Here is a 13,979-nt window from a genome sequence, read left to right on the forward strand (position 1 = left end):
AAATTTGATATTTTATGATTTGTTAGTAGAAGAAAGTAGGAACTTAAAAAAAATGTGGTTCATTCTAAGATTTGTCTGTTTCTTAAACTCAGATGAGCACTAAGCCTAAAAAAAATCATGGCTTACTAAAAAAAATAAATGATGCTAATTTATTCTTAAAAGTTATTATCACTATTATTTTCATTTATATGCTGCCAGAGTTGTGTATTTTTAATTTCATAATAAAACAGGTAAAATAGAGAGTTAAGAGCCACAGAGTGATGGGAAAGCTCTGCAGGTGTGCATTTTAATCAAGTATTAATTAGATAGTGGGTAAGACAAATAAACAGGAAGTACTGAGGGTGACCATGGAGTTTTTTAAGCAGAAATGGTGAATGACCAGAACTATATAATCATAAGACTAAGTGGTATTCTACTTTTTCATTCTAATGCTAAATGTCACTCTAATGGTTAGTATTAAGATACCATGTATGCCAAAAAGACATATATTTATAAATTTAATTGAAATATTACCATTTTTTTTCTTTTTTTTAATATTTACCATTTTTGATGACTTTATCATTGGGTAAAGTCTTGGTATCAAAAGAAAGTTAAAAAAAAAGACTTGCTTAAAGGCAGTTTCTTCTTTTTTATAAATGACATCTCACTGTCTTAAAATAGAATTTAAAGGAAGTAATGTCTCCATGAATGCCTGTTTAATAATCTTATACATTCAAATATGCTTGTTGGAATTCTTGTTGAATTAATTGGCACATCAATAGTATATAAAAAAGATCATGGAATTCCTGTTGGCAAAAAAAAACTTCATGAACTTTATCTAACATGCCAGTTTATTGCCATTGAGAAACAGACACCATGATAGGATTAGAAGTCCCAGATATTTATTGAGGGACATGCCTGAAGGGGTGAGTGAAAGAGAGAGAAAGAGAGAGAGGGAGAGAAGGTGGGAGGGAGTGAGAGAGTGAGAGTAAAGAGAGGAATGGAAGAAGGAGATGGGGTGGAGGAAGTAAGTAGGGAAAGGCTCCAGACCAAGAAGCATGTCTGAAGCCTGTGAAGAGAAAGGAAAAAATTAGGTATGAAAGCTCCAAAAGGCAATGAAATTCTGAGAAAGTCTCAGCCAATCTGAAAGGAACCTCCTAAGCATAGGTTGTTTTTTGGAAGAGCTCCCACATCAAGCAGGAGTAGATTGGTTCTAGAACATCACCTTGCTCGCCCGCTGGCATGGAGCAGTCTATAGGAATTATGTCTATGGTGTGAACAGTGAAGGATCCAAAGGTATCACACCTGAAAACCATTGGTCATCTGTGCCCCTCATAGTCAGCTTCCATGAAGGTGGCACAACTCCATGGCCACCTGAAAGAAGTTCTACGGCTTCAAACAGGAACTGCATATGGTCTAAGTAATTTTAGCTGTCAGAAGTATTGTCTATGCATATTAACATAGTTTCAAATGAAATAGATTTTAGTTAATAATCACATTTACACAATTCATCCACTAATAAGAATATGACCCCCGTACCAACAATAGTGCTTCAAATATGGTAGCTGTTCAATATAAGTTTGAGAATAACTCTATGTAGTTTCTCATTTTAGAAAACTCTTCATCAGCTTCATTCTCTTTTCTAGGTCATCCCTATTGCCTTAATAAACTTTCCTTTGTTGATTTAGTTATAATCTTCATCTTAAACTATAAGAGTACATGATCTACACTCTTTTTTAATCCCAGGAAGTGTGTGTTAAACAAATACCCAGTTGTAACAGTGGTTCAACTCACTGGCCCTAAACCAGGCCACCTGAAATCAATACATGGCTTCGATATTTCCTAGCTGTGAGCACCTTGGAAAACCAAATAACCTCTCTCTGCTTTAGTTTCCTTGTTGTAAAATTGAAATTGTAATAGTACCTAATCATAGAATAGTTATGAAGATTAAAAACAGTATATTAAAATATTTAGCACAGTGTCTGATAAATCATAAGTGCTCAGAAAAGTAAGCCGGTATTAATCATGTCATCATTATTAACATGGATCAAAATCTATACTGTTAATAAAGCATTAGAAATGTCTCCACAGTGGAAAAAGATTTGATAAGGGTTGCTGTCACCGGCTCAGCAATTGAGCAAATGTATCATATCAAATGATAATTTAGTACAAAATGCTATAAACAGGGAGGACTCAGATATAACAAAAGGCAATAGATAGAAAAAAGAGAATAATGATAATAAATACTTGAACACATCTCTGATATAAAACTATGTTCTTTTTTTGTATATTTTTTATTGGAGTTCGATTTGCCAACATAAAGTATAACACCCAGTGCTCATCCGGTCAAATGCCCCCCTCAATGCCTGTCACCCAGTCATCCCACCCCCCCAACCACCTCCTCTTCTAATACCCCTGTTCATTTCCCAGAGTTAGGAGTTTCTCATGTTCTGTCACCCTCTCTGATATTGCCCACTCATTTTCTCTCCTTTCCCATTTAATCCCTTCCACTAGTTTTTTATATTCCCTGAATGAATGAAACCATATAATGTTTGTCTGTGTTCTATAGGCTCCAGTCACATTAGTAGCTTTCAGATACAAACCTGGTGAAGAAGCTATGACTTATGGACACAAACCCAATGATAATGCATCTCTGTACTCAGGTCTGCCTTGGCTGATATTAATCTATTTGGCATTTCTATAACTCTACTTCAAAACTGGCATTTTGGTTGACAATCTTTCAAGTTTCACGACTGACGTTTTCCAAGAGGTTTCTTCCTGCCCCCTATACCATAGTTCTATAGGCTTATCTACAAAATAGGATAGATTCCTATCTCCTAAATATTTTGGAAACATTCCATCAAGTTTGAGAGTTATCCTGGCATCTCTAGCTTAACATTATTATTCAGGTTGATCACCAAATAATCATATTTCCTTCACTGAAGCATGCAATGAATATTTAGATAACTTCTATATTTCAGACACTGCAGTGAAAAAATAATAATGGGGAAAAATAGGGATGAAAAGCATATTAAGTTCTCATTTTCATGGATTTTATAATAGTATAGTGGAGAGTTAAACCCATTTCAGATCAATTTCTTTTCTAGCACAATTACCATTCTCTAACTAGTCCTTGAATCTGTAGATACCCTGCTTAACTGGTGGGGAAGTAGTATATAGATCCTATAGGTGTTGCAATGGCTGGATTGAATATTAATGAATGTTAATAACTAAGCAGTCATACCAATTATCTGAAGAGTTATCTGCTATACTCCAAAACAATGGAAAATTCTCGATATGTTAACAACTTGGAACATGGTAAAAAATCAAGAATGAGATATGGAAGGATATACATTTCTTATTTACAAGAAAAACATACTTATTCTTAAATGTTAATTTACTGATTATCTGATAGCCTAGAAAACTGATAAATTTTTTAAATGATAATAACTTCCACGTGTACTCACATTTAGAGCAAAATACTATCAAATTTACTATTTCACTTACACCTGAAAACACCCAGTAATGTAAGGACAAGTGCTATTAATTATCTCCATCTTACAAATTAGGAAATAGAGACTCAGACTAAATGGTTTAAGCTTACATGGTTAAAAATAAGAATTTTTTTAAACCCAGATTTCTCGGGAGCCTATGGTCCTTCTATGTGTCTCTGTTCTCTAAATTATATTTGATATATTATTCAAAAGCAGATTCAAAATCACTTCCCCATGAAGTGATCCTGTTTTCTGATTAGGTTGATATTATTAACTTTTCATTTACTCTACCTACCTTGCAAATTTATAATTCCTTTTATAGTAGAAATAAATAAAATTGTAATATTTTAAATAATACCCTGTTACACACTTTGTTTTTGTGTAGTTCACTATGTTAAGTTTATGATATCAAGAAAATGTAATAATGGATACTTGCACATGTTCCAGATTCAGTCAGCAAATACCTGTATCTGCCCTCTTAGGAACCATGCTTAAATCTGTTGAAGAGTCACAGAATAGCAAGCCATGGTCTCTGCCTTAAATTCTTTATGCCTTAGTAGTGATATAATCTACAAATACAAATAATGATAATAAAAGGTAAATGAAGTAAATAATTATGGACAAAGTCCTATGAGATAACAGAGTAGGGAGAAATTGCTTTCCTTTGAGGTAATTCTTTAGAAATATAAAAGGTGACACATAACCTGGGCTAAATTGCCTGGTGACAGGTAGAGATGAAGGTGGAAAAGATATTTCAGCAAACAAAAGATCTAAAACACAGCAAGGAAGAAAAAAAATAATAATAAATCCTGATATGGAGGAAATATCATATGCAAGAGTGGATGTGGTGAAAAGAAGGCTGGCTATTCTGAGACCAGAGCATAGAAGACCTTGGATAACGTGCTAAAGATATCAGAGAGTTGTTATTTCTTGTCTTGCATAGAATTAGGGCCAGGGAGGATACGTGGCAAAGGAATGATAAATTCAGAGATGTCTCTTAGGAAGAGTGCTTTGATAGCAACATGAAAGATGTGATAGAGGAGGGGAATGGTGACAGAGATGAAAATGACATAAGAAGTCTCATGCAAGATGTCTAAGTAATTGCTTATGAAGACTATAGTGAGCTTTGGGGCCTAAGAATGAAGGGGTTATGATGGATAAGAGAAGGATTTTGAAAGTAAAATCAATAGACATTGGAAGATAAGCAGATCCCAGAGACAGAAAGACATCGTTCATTTATTTAGCCCTACATTTATTCCCCAGACATTTATTGTCTATTTCATGCCAAACAATGATCTAAGGTCTAGCATTAAGAGACAGATACACAGTCTTCTGCAAGAAATATATTCTCCGACAGAGCATTAAAGTGGAGAGTGATCAGTGCTGTATCAGACACAAGTGTGAGATGCAGGTTATCTAGTATGGCCCAACATGGAGATAACCCAACAGGGGTCTGATCTGAGCAACTGCAGAGTAAGATGCCATTAGTAAAGACAAAGAATGCAGAAAGGGAGGTCCTGGTTTTGGAAGAGATAATGAGGATTTTGATTTAGGCATCAGCAGACCATATATGGACTGTTACATTAAGATGCCATACAAGTGATACCTGTGATTAAGAACATTTCTTCCAAAATCAAGCAGGTTTGAAAATATTTTAATGCAAGCATTAACAACTGTAACACAACCTCATATGCATCTAAATTTTCTTTATACATATTACCATTTAAAAAAAAACCTTCTGCTAGCAAAAATGTTTTCATTAAAAAAGATGAAGAAATACTGATCGAATTTTTAAATGCAACAAACATCCTAACATCAGGCTATTTTTACAAGCTGTGCTTTTGGATTTCAAAATACAAGGAGAAAAAACACTGAATATTATGCTGCTTTGTCTTTGGTAGTCACTTTCTCAACTGATTATTTGAAAGAGAATTAAAGTCTCAGGAGAAGGAAAGTAGCTGCACTGAGTACTCAGCTCCTTTCTGCAGTGTGCTAATCCCTTTCATCCAAGATAACACTAAGCTTAAGCTAAAATCTCACACCATTTACAGCCATCACATTCCAGAAAAAACAGAGCTTTTTGGACATTTAGAAATAGAATCCAAAATTTTGAGAGTTATCAGAGAAGTATGTACTTAGCCAGATTAGAAATTGTGCAATCCAATGTAAAAATAAAAATATCGCTATATACTTGGTAAAATAAAAAGAGAATAATGAGTAATTGTGCCCCCCCAAATAATTAGCATCATGAATATATCCTATAAATGAATAACTGAAAAATACTATAAATCAACAAATAAAGATGTAATTAATACATTTCTCTTACACTAATTAACCAAACGAATTGTGTTTTAGATTGTAGATTTTAAAAATTTGTATATTCAGGCACCTGGGTAGCTTAATGGTTGAGCATCTGCCTTTGGCTCAGGTTGTTATTCCAGGATCCTGGGATCAAGTCCCTCATCAGTATCTTCACAGGGAGCCTGCTTCTCCCTCTGCCTATGTCTCTGTCTCTGTCTCTCTCTCTCTGTCTCTCATGAATAAATAAGTACAATCTTTAAAAAAAATTACTTGCATATTTCCCTATGATAGCCACATGATTAAGAAGAAAATCTGTATTTCTCTCTGAATTATTATATCCAAATCCATTTCCTTCTATCCTAGTAAGCAATTAGTTTATATGATTATGGGTTTTTTTAATAATTCAAAGTATGAATGAATGAATGCAAGCAAGCAGCAAGCTTCTATCATGCAAAATCCACACAAGATCAAAAAGAAATTCATCATTCAAAAGCTCTATTTAGTACTCAAGAAATGGATAAGGGTATTTAATAATTTTCTCTGCCTGTTGATTCCAAAAAAGAAAAAAAAAAAACCAACACCCTGCTTTCTGTCTTCTGTCCTATCATCTTTTTTTTTATTTATGATAGTCATACATAGAGAGAGAGAGAGAGAGAGAGAGAGAGAGAGGCAGAGATACAGGCAGAGGGAGAAGCAGGCTCCATGCACCGGGAGCCCGACGTGGGACTCGATCCCAGGTCTCCAGGATTGCGCCCTGAGCCAAAGGCAGGCGCCCAACCGCTGCGCCACTCAGGGATCCCTGTCCTATCATCTTTTTGTGTCCATGTGCCAGTCTTATATTTCTATGGCTCTAGACATCACCATCCTCTGCAAATATTGCCTCCTTCTCTTTATTAATGCATGCCAATCACACATTTCAAAATGAGATTCAACATCATCTCCCTAAACATTTTTGATGGTTTATTCTATCTTCTCTTGTATTTATATTCTTTCCCCATTTCAAATGTAACATATTTTTAAAAAGTGATAAGAAAGGAATGGGCTTCGTTTTCTGTTTAATTTGTATCATTTACGCCATGAGAGGTACCCAATATGTAAAGTTCAATTTCATTCATTGATAAGCAAATTACTAAGCAAACAAATTGAAGACCAATTGTGGGCATAATGCTAGAAATTAGGATTAAACAAATATCTATCTTTGGAAAATTTGCATAATTTATCCATCCCATAATTATTAATCTAATAATTATATCACCAAACACTTTGCTAAATATTTAGTATATGATTTATGTGGTATTTGTCTTTAAGGATCTCACATGGATGGACATATATGTAAAAAATAAAGCATAATTCATGACAAGTAAATATAATGTGGGATCTCAAATTGGATTCTGTCCAGAAAAAGAATATGAATGGAACTGGTAAAATTTGAAAAGGGCCTGTATTAAGTTAATAGTATTGCATCCATACTAATTTCCTGGTTGAGATTATTGCACCAGAGTTATGTAAGGTATTAATAACAGAGGAAGGTCAGCAAAAGGTACTAGGACTTGTCTGTACTATCTTTGCAACCTTTGTAAGTCTAATATTATTTCAAAATTAAGTTTCTCTAACCAAAAAGATATTATGAGATTAACCCAGAAATACCTATTGATATGGGTATGATATAAATTCAAGCAGTATTCCCTTTCAAGAAAGGTTTTTAATGCTCAACTCTAGAGACTTTGTTTGGTTAGCAGACAGTTCCCAGGTGTCAGCTTCTCTAGGACATGCCTTAGCTGCAGAGAGCCCCCTCGCCTGAATCTCACCCTTCCAACCACACCCATATTGAGTGATTGAGGAAAACAGAGGTAAAGGACTTGGCCATTTCAGTTCAGCAGAGGACATACTTTCTGACATGCAATACTCCTTCCAGAATGCTTTCCTGAAGCTTTGTTAAGCCTACACCACAGTTTGTATCCCTTCTTGGCCTGCTTTTGCTTCTGCCTACTTCCTTTTGCAGATGTTGATCCCCAAAAACATACTGCAGCCCAGTTATACATCAGCATCTACTTCTGGAGAACCCAACCAGTGTTGTTAGAGGATTTTGAGAACACAGCTGATAGAGCAATAATAATACTGCCAGTTTTGTTGTAATGTGACACATACATTCTTAAAGAAGCATCATGCTATGCAAAATTTGCACAATAAAACTCACAAGGTTTATGGGGGAAATTAGGGTGAAGACACAATACTCAAAAGTGTAAATTGTCAGTAACACATTAAAAAAATAAGAATTTAACAGAAATCTATTATCAATTATACATTTTAAGTAGTATATATATACTTAATATATAATATAATATACACTTATTATATTCTATATGATATATTAGTTACACATAACAAATACTTAATATATATATATATATATATCACATGTATATGACATATATATGTAGTATTTGACCTGAAAAAAACCCTGAAATTTCCTTGTGGAAGGGGCATTGAATGGGTTGCAGCTTGTGAATTATTGTGAAATGGTGGACCGAAGGTTATCTGCAACCACACAGGAGGTTGTAATACTAAATGACACACATGCTGAACTGAAGAATCTGGTAGATGTTTCAGGTGTGTGTCTGTGTGTGTGTCTCTGTGTGTGTTAGGGGGGTGTACACACTTTATGTATTCCCATATAGCTTGGTTCAACTGGGTGAAGTTTTCGGCATTCATCTAAGAAATTATGCAAAAGAAAATACAACATTTGTGTTAAGTTCAAATTATTTCCTAATACATCAATCACTTTGGAACAAATTTGTATTTTCAAAACAAGTGTTTTAGGAGAACTGATTATATGAGACAATAAAAGCACACTTCTGATAGTATTTGATATATGGCAAATACTTAGTTCATGAAGAAAATGATACAGCTATTCTGAGGAAGGAGAAGTTACCCTGCATTTCATGTGAAGACCCCAAATCATACCATTTGTGGCAACATGCTGATAATAATTTACAATTAGGACACATTAGTATTGTTTCAATCGAAACAATGTCAGTACACAGAATGCATGATATATGAAATTCAAGCAAACATAAACATTTAATTTACCAATAATGATTAATTAAAAGGCAAAATTAAAATGCAGAATCCTAGCAAATAGATTATTACTCTCCCTTATTGTTGACAGGACATTTTAATAAGTAACACCATGCCTTCATTCACTTAATATTTATTGAGTGCCTATCATAAACCAGAGACTGGCTTAGGTGCTAGGAATAAAGCACTAGGCAAAATAAAATATTTGTCTGGTCTCTTGCAGCTTATAATCTGGAGAAGAAATAGAGAAAAAATAAACATATTTTGGAAGGTAGTGAAAGGACTTTGGAAAAAATAATAAAACAAGATAAGGCTATATAGAGAGTGATGAAGGTAATAGAGAGTTCACCAGAGCACCTCTAGAAATTTAAACATTGCTACTCAGTAAAAGAAAGTATTTTTTTTTCAGTTACAAAGATAAATTATTTTGGATCATTACTTTCTACAGAGCTAAGAGCAGAGTGTACATTTTTTTAGAGTGTACATTTTTAGTGGACAGTTATAGTTGTAGTTGCCTTGCACCAAAATATGTTCCACTGAAGAGCCAAACAAAATGTTAACTGATTCCAAAAATGCATGCTTTTAAAGGCATCAGAGACCTGTGGAAGCAATCAATGAGTGCTAGGTGAACACATAAGAACACATCTATATAATCACCACCCAGGACATGAAGTCGAACATTCCAGCACTTTAGACATAGTATACCTTTCCAATCGTGCACTCTCTGCCAAAGAAAACCCTTCAAAAGCACTTGAGTGGGAGACTTTTGTGGGCCAGGAATGTTAGAGGGAAATGCTGATTTTGAAACAGTTTCCTGACTTCATTTGGAATGAGCAGATCCAAAGGTGTCAGAGATCAAGGACATGTAGTTAATTGTTAGAGATAAAAGAGCATGATTACTCTAATAACAGTAGGGACAGCATGGAAAATAGAATAATCTGACCCACAAGGATCTCTGGCTGTGAATTAACCACGGGGTCCCTGAGAATGAAATGGATGATTAAATTTTCATACACCCAAATCTGGGCAGCAAAACCACAGTAGACCATCAAAGTCTTTGACCTGAGTCAGTTAATAGACTAATGGCTCCTTAAATGCAGGTAGTTTCAGGAAGAATCCTGGAATATCAATGACATACTCAAAATGTGGACATATGCTGAATGTTTGTTCTGTACATCCCAAAGTGATCCACAGCTATTTAACAATATTATTTTGTGCTTGGCAAATGGAAAAACCCAGACAGAGACACTTCAGAGATTGTTGAATACGACTCAATGCTAACACACTGACACAGGCTAAAATTTCCCATGGATCAGCCAAATAATGGAAATTTGGCTTGTGAAAGCCCAGGCTATCTTTGATAGCCCTACTGGAACCCTAATTTATTTCCTACATGTTTTTCCAGTTTGGGTTTCCTTTTAATTCCTGAGTGCATAGTTGGTATTTTCCTTGCAGGCAGTTTTGGCCATATGACTCAATTCCGGCCAAGAAAAAATGAGTATTTTATTTCAAGTCCCCTAAAATTCCACCAAGTTATTTACCATGGTATTTTAATTTTTTTAAATGCTACTTTGTATTATGGGTACGTTTTATCTTATCTTCTAGTCCCTAAATTGAATGAAATTAATATGGTAACCCCACAATGCCTAATACCTTCCTTCATCTTATCCATACTCAATAAATATTTGTAGCATGTCATCTTTCACTTACTTACATAACTACTCGGACACTTTCAAACCTTTGCCACAGTAAGAATCCTGTAGCCCTGTTAGATGCTGTTGAGCTGATTCTTCCTACCTTAGTTCATCTCCTGCATCATGCTGATCCAGAAATATTAGCAGACACCTGCTGGGCAATTTCCTACCTACCTTACTGATGGTCCAAATGAATGGATTGAAATGGTTCAGGAGTTGTGTCCCAACTTGTGAAGCTCCAACAAGCTACTGTATTGCCCATTGTGACTCCTGCACTAAGAGCCACAGGAAATATTATCACTGGGACAGATGAGCAGATCCAGGTTGCAACAGATACAGTGCTCCAGGTTGCAACAGATACAGTGCTCCTGTCTTGCCCAGCCTGCTAACAAACCCCAAAACTATTCAGAAGGAAGCCATGTGGACAATTTCAAACATTGTAACTGGTCTCCAGGACCAGATCCAGCAAGTTGTGAAACATGAATTAGACCTGTTCCTCTTTGGTGTTCTCTCTAAGGCAGACTTTAAGACACAAAAGAAGCTGTATGGGCTATGACCAACTATACAAGTGGTGGAACAACTGAACAGATTGGATACCTCATTTGTTGTGGCATAATAGAACCATCGATGAACCTATTAACTGCAACAGATCCCAAACTTATTCTGGTTATTCTGGACGCCATTTCAAACATCTTTCAGGCTGCTGAGAAACTAGATAAAACTGAGAAAATGAGTATAATGATTGAGGAATGTGGAGGTTTGGATAAAGATGAAGCTCTACAAAAGCATGAACATGAATCTGGGTACAAAGTTACCTTAAACTTGATTGAGAAGTATTTCTCTGTACAGGGAGAGGAAGATCAAAATGCTTTGTCAGAAACTACCTCTGAAGGTTATACATTCCAAGTTCAGGATGGCACCCCTGGGCCCTTTAACTTTTAGATTGTACAGCTGAGGCTGTACACAAGTTGTACAACACAAGTTGTTTGTTGTGTACTATTTTGGCATAAGTTTGTCTTACTGTTTCTCTATTAAGAACTCTTTTTAAGTGTGTTTTGTTAATGTAGAAACTTTTATAAGCAAACTACAATTAAACAATTCCAAACCGTACATACTATGGGAAGTTTCTCCTCTCAATGGGTTTCTTATTTCTATGTGGAATCTAATATCTTACAATGTCCTATAATTAAAGATGAAATTCCACCCTTTTCTTTCCCAAAGGAAAAAAAAAAAAAAAGAAGAAATCTTCGACCAAGATCACAAAACAAATAAATAATGATTCCAAGACTGAAAACTTTCATGCTCTTAATTTCTAGGATTCTGTGCTCTTGATAATTTCTCCATGTATGAAGTGTGTTGCTCCAGCTATTCTGTAAGTCCCATAAATAATAGCCATGTCTTATTCTGCTTTGCATCTTGCCTAGTTCCTATTCCATAGTTGACGTTCAGAAATGCTTATAATTTTAGTCCTCAAGTGTGCAAGGTACCAATTCTAGATGGAATTACTGTCTTGCATAAGTTACTTTATGTCTGGAAAAATTGTACTTCTTTCCAACTAAAACTAAATAACAAGAATTCAGCCTCAGCAATCCTGTTTTAATACTCAGAATTGAACGCATATGATGGCTTGTGGCCGAAATTAAGCTTTTGTGGTTGTTATTGCTATTCCTATTGTTTATTGTTGTGAAAAGAAATCCTACCTCCTAGAAGTTAAATAGCTATGCTTCTGTATGTTTTCTAATTAAAATATAAACAGCCTAGTTAATAATGTGCATGAAAATAATCAAATGGATATAACTGTTGCTGATTTGAAAATTGTTTCTTTTTCTTTAGTCTTAGTTGTTTAATCCCATGTGCTGGGCTTGCTTTTCCACGTCTCTGGAAAGTGGTCTCCATAATTATGTTTCATTAAAAAAAACATATTTCTCAAATAGTGGATTATATATTAATCTTCAGGCACACAACTGTTAGCATATTGTCACCATTGAGTGCTATATTATCTTTGCAAAATACCTTATAATTTTGTTTATGCCTAGAAAGCAGAAAGGCAATCAGAATTCCTTCAATGTACTTCCTGCCTTAATCTGGAGGCAAAGTTAATACGTGTGGCTCCAACAATTGATCTATTTTCTAAAGCCCTTGCTTCGCATTTGAATCACCTAAAAAGCTTTACCAAAATACTGTTAAGTAGGTCTCATCTCAGTCAAATTAAATCAGAATCTCTTAGCATGTGGCCTCTACATCAGTATTTTTTTTTAATTCTCTAAGTGGTTATAATGTGTAATCAAGGCTGAGAACCACTACTTTACAGGCAAATAATCATCACAGTCTCAGACTAGAAGGCAATTTTGAGCAATGTTCACCAAAGCCTAACTGTGTAAATGAGAATCACCTCTGGGGCTTTTGAAAGGTACAGAATCCTAAGGCCCCAATGAATCAGAGCTTTAAGTGATAGGGACCCAAATGAGTTTTACCCATGATGGAATTTGAGGACCATTGCTTTGGAACTTTTCTAAACTCACTTTCTAGCACATGAGAGAACGTGACTGAGCATTTTAATCCAAGTAACACCATTTTTGCAGCTATTCTCACTAAAATTTCTTCATAGACCTATCCTACAGGATATAGTATTTCTTTTAAAAACTAGAGTGTGTCACAATATAATGTGTCACCTGATAGGAGTTGGAACTCTTGAGTTCAGAGTCTTCCTGCACTACTTACTAGTTGTATTAACATGAACAAATCACTTTCTCTTTCTTTTTTTAAAGATTTTATTTTTTACTTGAAAGAGAGAGAGAAAACAAGCAGGAAGGAGGAGCAGGCTCCCCAGCGAGCAAGGAATCCAATGTGGGGGTCAATCTTCTGGGATCATGACCTGAGCTGAAGGCAGATGCTTAACCGACTGAGCCAACTAGGTGCCCCAAATCACTTCCTTTTTCTCACTTTGTATTTAATCTTAAATCACAGGATTGTAATGACCTAAGGAGTGAATATAATAGTTCCCAAACCTGACTGATCACCAAAATCTTCCGGAGAATGTGAAAAAATTATATAAGTTCCTTGGCTTCTTTCCGGAGATTTTGTTCCTCTACATGTGGAGTGTGTAGTTGGACATAAGTAATTTTGCTTTTGAAGATTTGCAAGTGAGTTTGATACTTGGCCAGTGGTGCTATGTTGATGCCTGCTGGAAGAGTGAGACCTGCTGTCAGCCTCAGGGATACAGAGATTCAATCTGCAGCCATGCGCATGACCCCTCAGGCAGCTCTCCAGTAACACAGATCACTTACATCTCAGCAGGTGCTATTTCCAGAAGAGCAGCTCTTGGTGATTTGATGTAGGAGGTGGGAAGATTTATAGCATAGTCACTGTCTTATGTGTATCTAGAACTAAAGAGTTGCCCAGGGTCTTTGTTCACTTATTAGTTTGTTCTTTG

The 13,979-nt window shown here is 35.4% G+C and overlaps 1 pseudogene; it reads left to right on the forward strand.

Annotated features, from left to right (window-relative positions):
* The first annotated feature begins 10,544 nt into the window (after positions 1 to 10,544).
* On the forward strand, positions 10,545 to 11,488 carry LOC129499102 (importin subunit alpha-1-like; annotated as a pseudogene).
* Positions 11,489 to 13,979: the final 2,491 nt, after the last annotated feature.

This window comes from Nyctereutes procyonoides, unplaced genomic scaffold, assembly GCF_905146905.1.
Source record: "Nyctereutes procyonoides isolate TBG_1078 unplaced genomic scaffold, NYPRO_anot_genome, whole genome shotgun sequence".
Classification (NCBI taxonomy): Eukaryota; Metazoa; Chordata; class Mammalia; order Carnivora; family Canidae; genus Nyctereutes; species Nyctereutes procyonoides.